This window comes from Narcine bancroftii, chromosome 9, assembly GCF_036971445.1.
Source record: "Narcine bancroftii isolate sNarBan1 chromosome 9, sNarBan1.hap1, whole genome shotgun sequence".
NCBI classification, from domain to species: domain Eukaryota; kingdom Metazoa; phylum Chordata; class Chondrichthyes; order Torpediniformes; family Narcinidae; genus Narcine; species Narcine bancroftii.
Genome location: NC_091477.1, coordinates 55,093,455 through 55,111,496, shown reverse-complemented (window position 1 = coordinate 55,111,496; position 18,042 = coordinate 55,093,455). Strand labels below are relative to the sequence as shown.

The window sequence follows — 18,042 nt, the reverse complement described above, 5'->3', positions numbered from 1 at the left end:
CAAGCAGGATAAATTCTACTTACCATCTGGGCTGGACGGAGCTCGCATTGGTCACCAAACAAACATCCCCAAACTATGTGACCTTGGTATAGTACTTCTCTCTGTAATCCCCGAACAAAAATGAGTGCCAACCATAGAGTTTAAAATTCCACTTTCATTTTTCCATTCCATAAAGTTTTTGTAAGTAATGAACAGCAGAGAACTAAGCACTGATCCTTTCTGAATAGGAGGATGTGGAAGTGGGGTACGTAAGTTTGCGGATGACACAAAGGTTAGTAGTGTTGCGGATAGTCTGGAGGGTTGCCAGAGGGACATTGATAGGAGGCTAGAGCTGGCCTGAAAATTGGCAGATGGAGTTTAACCCTGAAAAATGACAAGTGGTTCATTGTGGTAGGTCAAATTTGAATGTTAATGAGAGGGCTCTGAACAGTGTTGAAGAACGGTGAGATCTTGAGGTACATGTTCGTAGGACACTTAAGGCATAGGTTGAGAGTGTTGTTAAGAAGGTGTATTGGCCTTCATTAACCATGGGATTGAATTCAACAACCGTGAGATAAATGTTGCAATTATATAAGACCTTATTGGATCATGTGTTCAGTTCTAGTCAGCTCACGACTAAAGGATGTGGTGCAGAGGAAATTTGCGAGGTTGCTGCCTGGATTGGAGAGCATGGGCTTATAGGTTGAGTGAATATGGCCTTTTCTCCTTGAAGCGATAGAGGCTGAAGGTGACCTGATCAATGTATAGAAGGTCATGAGAGGCATTGATCATTAAGATGGCCAGAGGCTTTTTCCCAGGGCTATAATGGCTAACATGAGGGGGGCATAGTCTTACGGTGCTTAGGAGTAATTACAGGGTGGGAGAGGGGAAATTTAAGAGGTAAGTTTTTCACACAGAGAGTGGTTGGTGCACAGAATGTGCTGCTAATAACAGTGATGGAGACAGGTACAATAGGATAGTTGAAGAGATTATTTTATTAGATAGGTACACAAAACAGAACAATGGAGGGTTATGCAGTGGGAAATTCAAGGCAGTGGTTAGAGTAGGCTACTACACTGTGGGCCAGAGGGCCTCTACTATGCTGTAGATTTCAATGTTCTAGTTTCTATACTCCAACGACTAGCTCCTCAGATAGAAATCTAAAAAGCCCAGATATTAAAAGGGGGGGGGGGGTGCATTCAGATCTCTGAGCTTGCCTTGCTTTTCAAACAATCCTGTCTGGTGATCCACCAGTCCCTTGCCCCAACCTTCTCCCCATATCTTGTGGCAGTAAAAATATGTCCATCTCTTGAATGTATTTGACAGGTTGGCCTCTACTGGCATCTGTGGTGGAGACTTGCTCAGGTTTACCAGCTTCTACCTGAAGAAATTTCTCTTGATCTTGGTACCAAGTAACATGCCTTGCATTCTGTGATCGTAGCTCTGGGAATTCCAGCCAGATGATCATCTCACCTGGATCTAGTCTGTTTAGGCCTATAGACATTTATAAATTTATATGAGGTCGCCTCTCGTTCCAGTGAATACAGGCCGAATGCGCTCCACATAAGTCAATCCAAGCTTCTCGGGGATCAGTGTAGTAACCCTTCATTGTATTCCCCACCTAGGTAAAAGGATTCCTCCCCAGTTAAGGAAACCAAAGCTGTATTTAAAATACTCGATGGCCTCTTGTTCAGATGCTGGTGGACATCCTTGCTCCTGCAATACAACAAATGACAACATTACCACTCTCCTTCCTGAATGCTTCCTGCATACAGGTGCTTGCTTTCCTTGAATCTGCTAGTGCGTGTTTAATAACCTGGACCCAACTAGAGTGGGGAGTCGAGAGTGTGTCTCAGGTGGGATGGCTCCTTTAATATACTGGCTGTTTTCCTGAGTGAGGCACCATGGTCTATGGAGGGGATATTGGTCAGAGGGAGGGTCTAAGCTGCATTCAAGCTCTCTGTAATTTCTTGCAGCTTGGTCTGGGAACTGTGGGTAACCTCACAGGTAAATTGCATCTACAAAGCATTCGCTTATTGACATAATATGAATAAATCAAATTAGAGCCTTTTTGCACATTCCACCCCCTGCCCCCTCCACCCCCTGCCTCCTCCACCCCTCCTTGTCTCTCTGCCTTATTTTGGCTGGAGTTGCACCATCCACTTTCATTACTTGTCAAAGCTTCTTCCAACAGCAAAAGGCACATTTGCAACCTTACTACAAGAGCAGTCTAGTGCAAGAAGGCAGCACCCATTGACAGATCCCCTTCCAACTAATGGATATACCTGACTTGGAAAGAAATGCTTCTCCTTCATCATGGCTGGATCTTTCTCCTGGAACTCCTTCCCAATATCTGTGGTAATGACCTTTGTTAGAAGCATTGCAATCAGGTCAAAAGACATCTCCCCACCACCTTTTTGAGTACCATTGGCAATACATGCTGGTCTTGACGGAAATGCCACATCATGAAAACTGCATTAATTAAACTAATTTTAATCTCCATCACCACTTCCTGTTTTGTAGTGAGATGGGTCACTATGCTATGACCTATAACACAATTTAAAGACTTTTTACTTTTGCTTCATTGTTTATTTTCTCCTCGCTGTATTGCAGTCAGTTTGTTTACATTTCATTATTTGTTTACATGTGTATATTGTGTACATTTTTTTTGCACTACTAATAAGTGGTAAATTCTGCCTGGCCTGCAGGAAAAAGAATCTCAGGGTTGTATGTGATGTCATGTATGTACTCTGACAATAAATCTGAATCTAATTTGTCTCCATTATTATCAAATTGTTCTAGTTTCAAATGTCCCCCGTAGAGCTGTCTGAACCCTCATTTGGATCCAGTTGCGACTCACTCCATCGAAAATAGACTCCTTTCAGAACCCCTCAAGGCATCCCAAATTACCGGCGACCAAGTGCATTTAGAAGTGTAGTCATGCTTGCAATGCAAAACTTCTGGGACTAGATTCCATCTTGCAACCTGTTCAAGCATTTGTTATTCCCTGAATACAACAGAACATTTAAAATCCATTCTATCCTGTAAATCAGTCTGTGGTATTTGTTCAACAATCTTTTTCAATTGTAACTTCTTAATCACAGATGATAGGCAAGCTGGTTGTTGAGCTGATTGCAGTTTCCACATAGTTCTTTAGCTTAGCTGAGTTGAGAAGGGCCAGAGGTTAGGATTTGTCTGAAGAAAATGGAGCCATATTATCTTTTTTTGGATTAGGGCCTCTTTATTTTTAACTGGCATAGCACGGTGGGGAACCTTAGACCCACAATGTTGTGGTGACCTTTTTTCTTTTCTTTGGCTTGGCTTCGCGGATGAAGATTAATGGAGGTGTAATGTCTACGTCAGCTGCAGGCTCGTTTGTGGCTGACAAGTCCGATGCGGGACAGGCAGACACGGTTGCAGCGGTTGCAAGGGAAAATTGGTTGGTTGGGGTTGGGTGTTGGGTTTTTCCTCCTTTGTCTTTTGTCAGTGAGGAGGGCTCTGCGGTCTTCTTCAAAGGAGGTTGCTGCCTGCCAAACTGTGAGGCGCCAAGATGCACGTTTTGAGGTGATATCAGCCCACTGGCGGTGGTCAATGTGGCAGGCACCAAGAGATTTCTTTAGGCAGTCCTTGTACCTCTTCTTTGGTGCACCTCTGTCTCAATGGCCATGACCTACTGCACAACAATCTAACCCTTCCCTACCTCCTACCATAACCCTTCATTTTCTTTTGCATCCGTTTGTCTATCTGAGTATCTTAACTGTTCCTATTGTACAAACCTCTACCACCACCTTCAGCAATGTATTCCAGACTCCCACCACTCTCTGAGAAAAAAAAACCTTCCCTCTGACATCTACCCTAAACTTTTCTCCACTCACCTTTAACAGATATCCTCTAGTATTGGTCATTGTCATCCTGGGGAGAAAAATGCTGGCTATCTACTCTTCTCCTCGCCTTATGCACCTCGATTAAGTCACCTCTCATCAATGCTCCAAAGGGAAAAGCCCTAGCTCTTTCTAAGTTCTCGAAACCAGGCAGCATCCTGGTAAATCTCCTCAGCATCCTGTCTATAATTTTCATTATTGTCCCAAGAATGAGGTGACCAGAACTGAATACAATACTCTTAAGTGTGGTCTCACCAGTTACAGAGCTGTAACATTACCTCGCTGCTTTTGAACTCAATCCACCAACTAATGAAGGACAGCACACCTTGGCCATCCAACTGACTTGCATGTGATCCTTTTGATTCTCATTTTCCTTCTGTGCTGCTAATAACAGTCTTGCTAAATGAGGTGGTAGTTTGTGCCATGTCATGCCTTTCCCTTTCCCTTTGACAGCACCATTTGATTGGCACAGTATTCAGGATGTAAACCAGAAGATCTTAAATGCTCCCCAAAATGCATCCTGCTAACTGTCCCAGCAAACTGGATCGCAGCAGAATTCCTCCATTGACCCACATACCGCTGCCAAGAACACAAAATGTTTTTATTTTATATTTTATTTATCAGAAAGCAAAGTAATAACCACAGTTACATCATTGAAATATTAACAATTTGTCAAAATTAAACATGGTTACAGAAAAATAAACTAAAAGAAAACCCCCAATTCCCCCCTGCCACCCCAACACTACCCCCTCCCTCTATCCTAACTCTAAAAAAGAATAACTAAAGAGAAAGAATAACTAAGGAGAATACCTAACATCATTCAATAAAGAGATCCAGCGGCACCAAGGCCAGTCTTAAATTTTCAAATTAAAATGAACCAATTATGGGCTCCAAATCCTTTTTAAATACATAATATTTATCCCTTAAATTATGTTATCTTCTCCATTGGTATACATGACCTCATTTCTGAATGCCATCTTTGTAAGCTAAGCTCCATCTGATCTTTCCATGAAACCGCTCTTATGTTTCCTCGCCACTACTAACGCTAATCGCAAGAATGCCATTTGAAATTTATCTGATTTATGTATCAAGCCCATCTCACTAACATCTTCAATTAAAAAGATCTTTGGATCTAGATAAAATTTTATTTTCAAAATGTTTTCTAAACATTTTATCTGGACCAAAAACCCCTAACTTTATCACAAGGCCATACTGAGTGCAGAAACGTACCTTTTTGCTCATTGCACCAAAAACACAAATCCGAAGCACTCTGCTTGTATCTTTTCAAAAGTTCTGGAGTTAAATATAATTGGTGTATAAAATTATAAGTCTCCAATCTATACCTAATATTTTCTAACTTTGTCATATCTCTACAAATATTCCTACAATTATCCATTTCAAATTGAACTCCCAAATCCTTCTCCCATTTAAGTCACAATTCAAGAACACAAAATGTTGGAGCTCACGTTGCAGCTAATGTTCTCATGGTAGTAAGTCGTCCCATTTATTCGTGTCCCCAGCTGTTGTGTTAGGATAACAACATTAACCTCTTGTTCATTTCCAATACAATAGCAAGGGGTTAATTTTTCAGACATCCCTTCTTTCACTGTTTTCCATATTTCAGATTTGCTGTGACTTTTAAAAGAATCATTAACATTGATTCTAACCTTTCGACCACTGTCCCTGTGAAACATTGACTTCCCCAACTCCGTCAGCTCTCCCCGAACCTTGGGGAGGTGGGGGGTGGTTCTCAGCTGTGTCTGCCCAGCCCTTTTACACAGCAGCTGTTCCAGCTACTTGTTTCCATTGCACAGAGGCCAGAATTATGACCGATATTATTCCAGCTGGCATTGGAGGTAATATTCACCCTTGAGCACTACACCCTTTAATACTCTGCAACAACACCACAGGAAAGAGATATTTAAATCCTATTTTACCCCAGCCTTTTTACATCTTCTATTTTTACTGCGATGTTCCTTAAACACAAGTTTAGTGTTTGGAGTGACCCATGATATTTAGCCTCAGTTCTCTCCATCCACCTTTGAATGAGTTTACCCTCTCACTCTTGCTGATAATTTTGCCTCCTCAGTGAGTAACAGTACCGGATAATGTCATCTCCACTGTGATTCAATTAATGGCCCTGTAAATCAGAAAGTTTTGAATTGACACTTCAGTGCTGAGGAACTGGCTGGACTGCCTCTCTCCCGATACCACCTGAAACCAAGCTCCATCTATAATAATAAAAAATGCCCTGACATAATTTAGGGCAGTCAAGTCCTGGTTAATATTTAGCCATGTCAGCTGACCTCTTCGCATTTAATCAGAAGGTTGTGGGTTTGAGTTCTGGTGCAGTGTTGAGGTGACTGAACATGATGCACTGAAGGCACGAAAGTGTTGGAGGAACTCAATAGGTCTCACATTGTCCAGAGGAGGGAGAGATAGATAACCAACCATTCGGGCCTGAGCCTTCTATCACACCTTGACAAAGATCTCAGGCCCAAAACATTAGTTACGTATCTTTCCCTCCAATGGATGCTGCCAGACCTGCTGAGTCCCTCCAGCACTTTTGCGGTTTTCTTAAAAACACAGCGTCAGTGGACTGTTGTGTTTCACTAACATTGGATAAGACCCTAAACCAAAGTCTGCCATTTGTGGTCAATGGAAGGTCCACAGCATTATTTGAGGAAGAGCAGGGGAGATGCCTGTGGACTCAACCAATATTTATCTTATTGTTAATATCACTTGCTCAAAATCTTTGCTCTATTTCCCATGTTACAACAGTGACTATACTGGGATTTGGGATTTCCTGACATTGTGACTTTATAACAAAAGAAGAACCTCTACATGTTCGGCTTTCTTGCACTTTAGCTCAATCACTTTTGCAACAAAGGCCAACATGTGTTTACCCACCTATTTGGTTGATCCACCTGCATAGTATAAGATTTACATACAAAGCTATCAAATCTCTCTGGACACCATTTGTTGTCCCCACTTTCAAAAAAAAACCCTACTTTTCCCTCTACTAAATTGAATAACCTCACAAATACCCACATTTACCGTGTGCTTGCCCTGTATTCCATAATAACCATATTGAATCCTCCTAGCTGCTTATATTTCCAGCATTGTTCCGACGGTTCCTTCCTCTGCCACTAATGCAGCTTGTAAATAGTTGGATCGAGACACAGATCAACATATTAGTTACAGTCTGCCAAACTGAAATGGCCATTTTTGCTGCCTGCCTTCTGTCTATTGACAGAGTTTCTCACCATTCCAATGTTTAACGCCCACCTCCATGGCTCCTCTCCTAAACTCTCACCTTTTAATGCAGCACCTAATCACAGGCACTTTGAGAATCCACAAGATGCACTGTCCATTGGGTACTTTAGAGGATTTGTCAAACTTAGTTTTACCCTCATATAACCACAGTGATTCAATCTAAGCAGATCTTGTTTTCCTTAAACCTGTTACCAAACCTTTAATGATGAATTCCTGCATGTTTTCATCTACTGAAGTAATGAGCTCCTATGCTACATTTGACATCTTCCAATCCACTGGAAATGTTGCAGAACCTCAGAAATTTTGCACATTTAAATCAATCGTGCAATGAGCAATGCATCAACCATCTCTGCAGCCAACTATTTTAGATGCTGATTCTCAAATACAGCGCGGGCGTGGAGAAGAATGACACGCACATCACAAAGCCTTGAAGTAAAGACTGGTTTTATTGCTCTGGCCGTCGTCTTTATATGAGCCCCAGGCACTGATGTCAGGGTACCGTGTCACTGGAGTGCCGGCCTGGGATGTTCCCGCCACAGCTCGCTATTGGGAGGTCATCTGGGATGATGACCGGTGTCACTCCCAGGTTTGCGCGGCCACCATGTTCGTCGGCCAGTCTGCGTCTTCATGCGTGGGCCACTACACGACCTCCCCTAGAAATGGCGATCAAGCCATAGTCCGTTGACTTGGGCAGCCTGCTCTTACTTTGCGGAGGAGGAGCGGAGACCAGTTGGTTACAGTCCAGATATGCCAGTTTCAGAAGGTCAATGGTAAAGGCCTCCTCCTTACTGCCAACATCAAGGACGAAAGTGGTGTCGTTGTCCTTGGTGACCCTGGAGGCCCCTTGTAGTGTCATTGTAGGGGTGGCCAATATGCTCCCCATCATACAAACACATATTAACAAGTCTTCGTCCCTGGAGATGTTACATTTCGGTTGGCCATGTGGTGGGGGTTGTTGTGGGACCAGGGACCCCAGTTTTCGCCATGTTCTCAAGGGTGGCGGCAGAGTCTTCCAGGCGTTTGTCAGGGGCCAAGAATTACCCCAGTATGATTAAAAGTACATCGTACACCATCTCCATTGCTGAGGCGTTGAAGTCTTCCTTCAGCACGGTGCGAACCCCAGCAGGTCCCAAGGAAGTTCATCCACCCACTTGGGGCCCTTGAGCCAGGCCATTAAGGCTGCCTTGAGGTCCCTGTGAAACCACTCCACCGACCCATTGGTCTGAGGGTGGTATGCTGTGGTGTGGAGCTATGTTCCCAGGAAGTTAGCCAGTGCTGCCCAGAGCCCAGAAGTAAATTGTGCCCTCCTGACTGAGGTTAAGTGCTCTGGGACCGAAATCTGAATACCCATGTGGCATCGAGACTGCCTCAGGCCACCTCGTGGAGTGGTGAACCATGGTCAGTAGGTATCTCACCCCATGGGAAACTGGTAGCGGCCCCACTATATCAATATGTACATGGCTGAACCTGTGCCACGTTGTGTGAGACTGCTCTTTTGAGGACTGGCAGTCCCTGCGTTTTGACCCACTGGCTGACCTGCTTCCAGAGGCCATGCCAGACAAACCTGCTAGCCACCATCTTGACTGTGGCTCGTATTGCCAGATGTGCCAGGTTGTGGATGGCATTGAAAACCTGGCACCTTCATGGGGCCGGGACGATGGGGCAGGGGTGGACAGTGGAGACGTCGCTCAGGAGTGTCAGATTACCTGGGCCGACTGGGATGTTTTCCATCCTGAAACCGGAGACAGCTGTCTTATATACAGGGATTTCAGAATCCTGCCGTCGTGCCTTGGTGAAGGACACGTAGTTGACCCCCTAGGACGGGGCATGGACCGACGATTGCAGGGCATGACAGAGCATCGGCTAGCACATTGATTTCCCCACATTGCTTTTCCATGATAAACTCAGACACGTAGAACAAGTGTCTCTGCTGCCGGACCGACAATATGGAAGGCAAAGGTCAGCAGCTTGTGATCAGTGAAGAACTTGAATTGCCAACTTTCCAAAAAGTAACGCAAGTGTCTTATCGTCAAGTCTTCTTTGGCTTGGCTTCGTGGACGAAGATTTATGGAGGGGTAATGTCCACGTCAGCTGCAGGCTCATTTGTGGCTGACAAGTCTGATGTGGGACAGGCAGACACGATTGCAGCGGTTGCAAGGGAAAATTGGTTGGTTGGGGTTGGATGTTGGGTTTTTCCTCCTTTGTCTTTTGTCAGTGAGGTGGGCTCTGCGGTCTTCTTCAAAGGAGGTTGCTGCCCGCCGAACTGTGAGGTGCCAAGATGCACGGTTTGAGGCGATATCAGCCCACTGGCGGTGGTCAATGTGGCAGGCACCAAGAGATTTCTTTAGACAGTCCTTGTACCTCTTCTTTGGTGCACCTCTGTCTCGGTGGCCAGTGGAGAGCTCGCCATATAACATGATCTTGGGAAGGCGATGGTCCTCCATTCTGGAGACGTGACCTACCTAGCGCAGTTGGATCTTCAGCGTCAGGTACAGCACCAATAACTCTCAGTCAAAAGCGCTGTATTCAAGCTCTGGGGGGGGGGGGGGGATGGCGGAGGTGTCTGCTGGAAAGGGCCAGGGATTGCCACTGGCCTTCAATGAGCTGTTCCAGTTCACTCCCTACCACTGTGCTGGAGGTGTGGACTGACAGAGCAGTACTTTCCTCTGGTCTGGGTGCTGTTGGTGTTTGGCCAGCGCATCTTTGGCGTTCTGGAATGCCCTTGATTGTTTATACTGTGCCCCGGGAATTCAATAGTGTCCAGGCCAAAATGACAGTTTGTGGGGTTAATTGTTAAGCTGAATTCACTCAACCATGTGCCCAGTTGTCTCAGGTGGGAGGGTGGTCTTTGCAGCAGCGGCTGGCGATGAGGATATTGTCCAAATAGATGAACACAAATGGGAGGTCCCGGCCCCTGTGTCCATCAGCTGCTGGAAAGTTTGTGCCATGTTTTTCACCCCAAAGGGCATGCGTAGGAATTTGAACAGGCCAAAGTGGGATTATGATAGTGGTCTTGTAGGCATCCTGGGGTTGAACTGGGATTTGGTGGTACCCCTGGATGAGGTGCTCACGTTAATCGAGGGCCACAAGCTTTGCCTGCTCTTCGAGCAGATCTTTCAGGAGCAGCTCCCCGAGGATATCCGAATCTTGCTCACGGATGATGATATCAGCGACCCACAGAGGGTCGCAGCCTGGGTGGACATGCTCTGGAGAGCGAAGAGCGATACCAGCGCCGTCGTAGACCAGGTCAGCAAGCCCCACGAACAGCCACCTACCAGACCAAGGCCAGTGGAGAGGCATTAATAACCCGGGGCAAGTCTGCTACTATAATCAGAAATGGGGTGAGAAGGCCCATCAATGCTGCCCACCCTGTGGGTTTCTGGGAAACACCCTGGCCAACTGTCGTTGATGGCTGTGGCAACGGCTCAATTCAACAGGCAGTGGGCATGAAAGAAATCGATCCCCAGGAGTGGTTGAACCACTGTCATGAGGGTGAAGGTCCATGTAAACCAGCTGTTGCAGGGAGATGGTGCAAGTACCAAAAGTCCAGATGGAGGAGCTGTTGTCTGCCTTCAGTGCTGGGCCCTGCTTGCCGTTGCGGATGTTGAGGCCTGTGGGGGGAGAGGACACTTATCTTAGTGCTGGTATTGACCAGGAAATGCCTACCCAATAGTGAGTCCCAGACATGGAGGAGGCAATCACATGGGCCAACTGCCACAGCCATCAATGACAGTTGGCCAGAGCATTTCCCAGAAACCCACAGGGTGGGAAGCATCGATGGGCCTTCTCACCCCATTGTTGATTATAGTAGCAGACTTGCCCCAGGGAATTAACACCTCTCCACTGGCCTTGGTCTGGTAGGCGGCTGTTCGTGGGGCTTGCTGACTCTTCGTTCTCCAGAGCATGTCTGCTCAGGCCACGACCCTCTGTGGGTCGCTGATGTCATTATCCGTGAGCAAGAGTCGAATATCCTCGGTGAGCTGCTCCAGAAAGATCTGCTCGAAGAGCAGGCAAAGCTTGTGGCCCTCGATTAATGTGAGCATCTTGCTCGTTAGGGCAGACGGGGCCCTGTCCCCCAATCTGTCCCTATGTAGCAATCGGGCAACGCGCTCATGCGCTCACCATCTTCGGAGAGCCCGAAGGTGCAGGTTAACAGCTCTTTGAGGGCCGTGTATTTGCCTTGCTCTGGAGGCTGCCATAGGAAGTCTAAGACCCTTGCTGCTGAATCCTGATTGAGGGTGCTCTCGATGTAGAAGTAGCGAGTGTCGTCATTGGCGATGTGTCGAAGCTGGAACTGATCCTCAGCCTGCTCGAACCACACGTGTGGCTGCGACACCCAAAACTTTGGGGAGTCTGAGCGAGACTGTTTGGATGGTCACTGACTCCACCTGTTCCATCATCTTCAGGTCCAACTGCTAGTTGAACCTCTTGGGGTCACCAATATAGCATTTGCACTACACGGGTGTGGAGATGAACAACATGCACACACAAAGCCTTGGAATCAAGACTGGTTTATTACATTGGCCATTGTGTTTATATGAGCCCCAGGCGCTGATGTCAGGGCACCGCGTCATCAGAGCACTGGCCTGGCATTGGCCGGTGTTCCCGCAACAGCTTGCTGTCTTCCCACCATGCGGGAGGTCACCTGGGAAGACGGCCGGGGTCAGCCCCAGGTCCATGCGGTTGCCGCATTCATTAGCCATTTTGTGGGTCAGTCCGTGTCTCCGTGCGCGGGCTGCTCTGGGGCATTGCTTTTAACAGATATCCAGCGAGAAAAATTGGATAAGAATGCTGCAAGATAAAATAGCCAATTTTATCCCAAGGGAGAGCTCTCCTAATTCTTTAATTATTCTTTAATTTAGAGATACAGCACAGTTACAGACCCTTCCAACCCATGAGCCCGCTTCACCTAAATACACCCAACCCTATAGCTCTGTGGAATGTGGACGGAAACTGGAGTACCTGGGCAAACCCTGCACAGACCTGGGAAGAACATATAAACTCATTATGGACTGCAGAGGCTTCAAGCCTGTGCCGCTGGTGCTGTAATAGCATCGTACTAACCACTACCCTAACAATGCTGCCCCTAACATTTCACAGTAATCGGCAATGGAGATTGCAGTGGGCAGTGCTGAGTTTACACATTGTCTGAGGGTAGGGTGTACCTTCCCTTCAAGACCATGCAATGCACGAAATTCATTCCAGACTTAGTGTCCTTTATTTGCTTGGCCCTTTGGGCAAGCTTGAGCAAGTATTGGCCTTGCTGATATGTACCTGACTGGAAGGGAAATCACATGGTGAGGGGGAAAGGAGAAAAGTGATTATTGAGCTCCTTCTGGTGTGGGGGGGTGGGCAGTTAATGGTTACGTTGAGGGTGTGGGGCATGCCTCCCTTCCACCACCGCACTGTGAAAACATCTCTTAAACTTCTCTGTCATGTTGCCTCCTTTGTAGAGGCTTGATGTGACCTAGAGAAAAGCAGATGGATGTAGATTGGCTTTGATAAGGAAAATATTCAGGGTACATGAGAAAAGATTAGTTGAGTAGGTCTGTCAACGTCTGAGAAAAGGCATCATGGGCATGATCCTGTTCGGTGCTAGATAACATTACTACTGAGAAAAGGACAGTTAACGTGCTCCATTTGCCTCAGAAGTTCCAGGCCTAACAAGTAGCATAGAGAGTCAATTCTGTTATCATAATGCGGTGGTTGTCAGACAAGCAAGGTTGGCAGATTGTGATTGGCCAACTTCAAGTGAACAACCCACAAATCAGTTATTCACTGCTGCCAACAGAGATCAGACCATACCTTCAAGAAGGAAATGGGAAGAACACTGAATAAAAGGGAAGAAAATCTGAACAGAACAATTTAAAGAGGATAGTTAAGGGAAGAAACATGGTATTTTGATATTTGAACTGCATGTAAATAGTATGAAAGAGGCCATGATAAACTGGGGGCTGCGCAGTCTAAGACTTACAGCCCTAGGCCTTGAAACCTGTTTGCCGTTTGGGAACAATTCAATGAAATAACTGAAAAAGAAATGGCTTCAAAACCCTGAACTTTAACTCATCAGGAAGTGCCATGGTAACATGATCCAGGAGAGAGGCACACAGGCATAAACTGACAGGCAGGCAAAACGCATCCATGCTGTGAATGGGTCTGTGGGTCTTGGGCTTGGTGTTCTGGACAGTTTGCTATTATTTACTACTACCTATCTTTTTTTTTAATTTTTCTTTATTTTTCACACTATGAACCATACTGACCAAAATACACACAAACATTTCCCTCTTGAATATACACAGTCATTTTCTCCCCTTTTCCCCCCTCCCTTCCATCCCTCCCCACCCACTCAACGTTCAACATATATGATACATTAAACCCATTAAACAATGTCATCACACAATGAAAATAAACAAAAAATTTGTGTCATCTACTTTTACATACTGGGTCAGTTCATTTCGTTTTCTTCTCTTTCTGTCATTTTTGGTGGTGGAGGTCCACTGTAGGACTTCTCTGTTGTGTTCCATGTAAGGTTCCCAAATTTGTTCGAATACTGTGATGTTATTTCTTAAATTATATGTTATTTTTTCCGTATCTGACCCGACCTTGTTGGTTTTCGTGCAGTTGGATAATCATGTTGAGGAACTTTGGGGGACATCCGATGCGCTCTAGTATTTGCCAAAGCCCTTTCCTGCTCACGGTGTCGAAGGCTTTGGTGAGGTCAACAAAGGTGATGTAGAGTCCTTTGTTTTGTTCTCTGCACTTTTCTTGGAGCTGACTGAGGGCAAAGACCATGTCAGTGGTTCCTCTGTTTGCGCGAAAGCCGCACTGTGATTCTGGGAGAATATTCTCGGCGACACTAGGTATTATTCTATTTAGTAGAATCCTAGCGAAGATTTTGCCTGCAATGGAGAGCAATGTGATTCCCCTGTAGTTTGAGCAGTCTGATTTCTCGCCTTTGTTTTTGTACAGGGTGATGATGGTGGCATCACGAAGATCCTGAGGCAGTTTACCTTGGTCCCAACAAAGCTTGAAAAACTCATGCAGTTTGGCATGCAGAGTTTTGCCGCCAGCCTTCCAGACTTCTGGGGGGATTCCATCCATACCTGCTGCTTTGCCACTTTTCAGTTGTTCGATTGCCTTATATGTCTCATCCAGGGTGGGAACCTCATCCAGCTCTAGCCTTAGGGGTTGTTGAGGGAGCTGGAGCAGGGCGGAATCTTGGACTGAGCGGTTGGCACTGAAAAGAGATTGGAAGTGTTCTGACCATCGGTTGAGGATGGAGATCTTGTCGCTGAGGAGGACTTTGCCGTCTGAGCTGCGCAGCGGGCTTTGGACTTGGGGTGAGGGGCCGTACACAGCCTTTAGAGCCTCGTAGAAACCCCTGAAGTCGCCAATGTCCGCGCTGAGCTGGGTTCGTTTGGCGAGGCTAGTCCACCACACATTTTGGATCTCCCGGAGTTTGCGCTGAAGATGGCTGCATGCGCGACGGAAGGCTTGTTTCTTCTCTGGACAGGACGGCTTTGTAAGGTGAGCCTGGTGGGCAGCTCGCTTCTTTGCCAGCAGCTCCTGGATTTCCTGGCTGTTTTCGTCAAACCAGTCCTTGTTTTTCCTGGAGGAGAAGCCCTGTACCTCTTCAGTGGATTGCAGTATGGTAGTCTTCAACTGATCCCAGAGGGTTTCAGGGGACGGGTCCGTGAGGTGGGTTGCAACGTCGAGCTTTGCTTTGAGGTTTGCCTGGAAGTTTCCTCTCGCTTCGTCTGACTGCAGGTTTCCAACATTGAACCTCTTTCTGGGGGCTTTATTGTTCCTGGGCTTTGGCTTGAAGTGAAGGTTGAGCTTGCAGCGAACCAGCCGGTGGTCAGTGTGGCATTCCGCGCTAGGCATGACCCTGGTGTGGAGCACATCTTGTTTGTCACTTTCTCGCACCAGGATGTAGTCCAGGAGGTGCCAGTGTTTGGATCGGGGATGCATCCAGGTGGTCTTAAGGCTGTCCCTCTGCTGAAAAAGGGTGTTTGTAATGACAAGTCGCTGTTCTGCGCAGAGCTCCAACAGGAGGCGCCCATTGTCGTTGCACTTGCCGACGCCATGCTTGCCCAGGATTCCTGTCCAGGTTTCTGAGTCTTTGCCGACACGAGCATTGAAGTCGCCCAGGATGACAACCTTGTCGGCTGTAGGGGTACGTTGGATGAGGTTGCGCAGGTCGGTGTAAAACTTGTTCTTTTCTGCTGGTTCCGATGGAGGGTTGGAGCATAGACACTGATGAGGGTGATGTGACGCTTGTTTTGAAGTGGGAGTCGCATGGACATGATTCGGTCCGAGAGGCCTGTCGGAAGGTTTTCGAGTTTGGAGGCAATGAAGCTCTTGACCATGAAGCCTACACTAGATAGTCGTCGTTCATCCGAAGGCTTGCCAGACCAGTAGAGTGTGTAGCCCGCGCCGCGTTCTTGGAGGCTGCCTACATCTGCCAGGCGGACTTCACTGAGAGCGGCTATGTCGATGTCAAGTCTGAGGAGTTCATGTGCAATGAGGGCAGACCGACGTTCAGGTCGGTGGCTGTCAGCCTTGTCTAGCATGGTTCTGATGTTCCAGCATGCTAGCTTGAGTTTGTGAGCATCTTTTGAGGGGGAGGACGTGGAGGGGGAGGACGTGGAGGGGGAGGACGTGGACCTGTCCTCGGGCCTGCGCAAAGGAGCTTTTAGGTGGAGTGCAGTGCGCGCAGTACTGGCCCCACCCTTTACACCCATGGTTCGTGTGCCGTGGCCAAGCAAGCTGGGACGTGGCAGCGAGGTCCTTGGGTCGTAGGTTTTATATTGGAGTGGCCTTCTCCTATGCAGGTTTCTTACCCGGGCTGGAGGGGACTGCCTCCCCTCCTAGGTCGGTCCATACTGCCCGGACCGGGGTCCGGGGACCGGGGACAAGGTCGGGTCAGATACAGAAATGAGCTCTCTGAACCCTTCTCCATTAACAATGGCGTGAAGCAAGGCTGTGTTCTCGCACCAACCCTCTTTTCAATCTTCTTCAGCATGATGCTGAACCAAGCCATGAAAGACCCCAACAATGAAGACGCTGTTTACATCCGGTACCGCACGGATGGCAGTCTCTTCAATCTGAGGCGCCTGCAAGCTCACACCAAGACACAAGAGAAACTTGTCCGTGAACTACTCTTTGCAGATGATGCCGCTTTAGTTGCCCATTCAGAGCCAGCTCTTCAGCGCTTGACGTCCTGCTTTGCGGAAACTGCCAAAATGTTTGGCCTGGAAGTCAGCCTGAAGAAAACTGAGGTCCTCCATCAGCCAGCTCCCCACCATGACTACCAGCCCCCCCACATCTCCATCGGGCACACAAAACTCAAAACGGTCAACCAGTTTACCTATCTCGGCTGCACCATTTCATCAGATGCAAGGATCGACAATGAGATAGACAACAGACTCGCCAAGGCAAATAGCGCCTTTGGAAGACTACACAAAAGAGTCTGGAAAAACAACCAACTGAAAAACCTCACAAAGATAAGCGTATACAGAGCCATTGTCATACCCACACTCCTGTTCGGCTCCGAATCATGGGTCCTCTACCGGCACCACCTACGGCTCCTAGAACGCTTCCACCAGCGTTGTCTCCGCTCCATCCTCAACATCCATTGGAGCGCTTACACCCCTAACGTCGAAGTACTCGAGATGGCAGAGGTCAACAGCATCGAGTCCACGCTGCTGAAGATCCAGCTGCGCTGGATGGGTCACGTCTCCAGAATGGAGGACCATCGCCTTCCCAAGATCGTGTTATATGGCGAGCTCTCCACTGGCCACCGTGACAGAGGTGCACCAAAGAAAAGGTACAAGGACTGCCTAAAGAAATCTCTTGGTGCCTGCCACATTGACCACCGCCAGTGGGCTTATAACGCCTCAAACCGTGCATCTTGGCGCCTCATAGTTTGGCGGGCAGCAACCTCCTTTGAAGAAGACCGCAGAGCCCACCTCACTGACAAAAGGCAAAGGAGGAAAAACCCAACACCCAACCCCAACCAACCAATTTTCCCTTGCAACCGCTGCAATCGTGTCAGCCTGTCCCGCATCGGACTTGTCAGCCACAAACGAGCCTGCAGCTGACGTGGACTTTTTACCCCCTCCATAAATATTCGTCCGCGAAGCCAAGCCAAAGAAAAGAAAGATGTTATTTTTTCCAATGGAATACATTTATTCATTTCTATGTACCATTGCTGTATTCTCAGGCTATCTTCTAATTTCCAGGTTGACATAATACATTTTTTTTGCTACAGCTAGGGCTATCATAATAAATCTTTTTTGTGCTCCATCCAAATATACTTCTTATATTACTTAGAAGAAAGATCTCTGGATTTTTTGGTATGTTGCTTTTTGTGATTTTATTTAATACCTGGTTTAGATCTTCCCAAAACTTTTCCACTTTCTCACATGCCCAAATTGCATGTACTGTTGTTCCCGTTTCCTTCTTACAGCAAAAACATCTGTCTGATACTGTTGGGTCCCATTTATTTAACTTTTGGGGCGTGGTATATAGCCTGTGTAACCAATTATATTGTATCATGCGTAACCTCGTGTTTATTGTCTTTCTCATAGTTCCGGAGCATAGCTTTTCCCATGTTTCATTCTTTATCTTTATGTTTAGATCTTGTTCCCATTTTTGTTTGGGTTTACAGCTTGTTTCCTCGTTCTCTTTCTCTTGCAGTTTGATGTACACTTTTGTTATAAATCTTTTAATTATCATTGTGTCTGTAATCACATATTCAAAATTGCTTCCTTCTGGTAACCTCAGCCTGCTTCCCAATTTGTCCTTCAAGTAGGTTTTCAGTTGGTGGTATGCAAACATTTTACCGTGAGTTATACCATATTTGTCCTTCATTTGTTCAAAAGAGAAATTCTTCAAGGAGCTA

The 18,042-nt window shown here is 46.7% G+C and overlaps 1 protein-coding gene across 1 annotated transcript in view; it reads left to right on the top strand.

Annotated features, from left to right (window-relative positions):
• The window catches only part of LOC138743658 (protein FAM53A-like), a 211,460-nt gene that overhangs the window by 170,497 nt on the left and 22,921 nt on the right, over positions 1-18,042 (top strand). The gene's annotated exons all lie outside the window — the stretch shown is intronic.